We start from the raw sequence: 282 nt of genomic DNA, 5'->3' as shown, positions 1-282 counted from the left end.
ATTATTATTATTATTATTATTATTATTATTTGGCAAATAAGCAAACACGTGGTTAATTAATGTTCAATAATTTGACTAGAGAAGATTCTACTTTGAATACTCTTGCTCAATTATTTAATTTACTTATAAAATATAATATTATTTTTCTTTAAACCAGAATACATTAAATTAATAATAATTTGTAAAAATTTCAAGCAGCTAACTTTCGCGATCCCCGCAAAAAAGTAGAACCCTTTTGTCCCCGCAAACACCAGTAACCGGAGCACCACCGCCGGCGCCTAT

The 282-nt window shown here is 29.4% G+C and overlaps 1 protein-coding gene across 1 annotated transcript in view; it reads right to left on the bottom strand.

The window, feature by feature from the left end:
• Positions 1-88: 88 nt before the first annotated feature.
• Positions 89-282, bottom strand: part of LOC110036463 (hydroquinone glucosyltransferase-like) — a gene marked incomplete at its 5' end in the record, with an annotated part of 842 nt that continues 648 nt past the window's right edge. The window contains 1 exon segment of the mRNA XM_020740913.1: positions 89-276.

This window comes from Phalaenopsis equestris, unplaced genomic scaffold (genome assembly GCF_001263595.1).
Source record: "Phalaenopsis equestris unplaced genomic scaffold, ASM126359v1 Scaffold206995, whole genome shotgun sequence".
NCBI classification, from domain to species: domain Eukaryota; kingdom Viridiplantae; phylum Streptophyta; class Magnoliopsida; order Asparagales; family Orchidaceae; genus Phalaenopsis; species Phalaenopsis equestris.
Note: the sequence above shows the minus strand (reverse complement) of the source record. Positions and strands in the feature narration are given on the sequence as shown.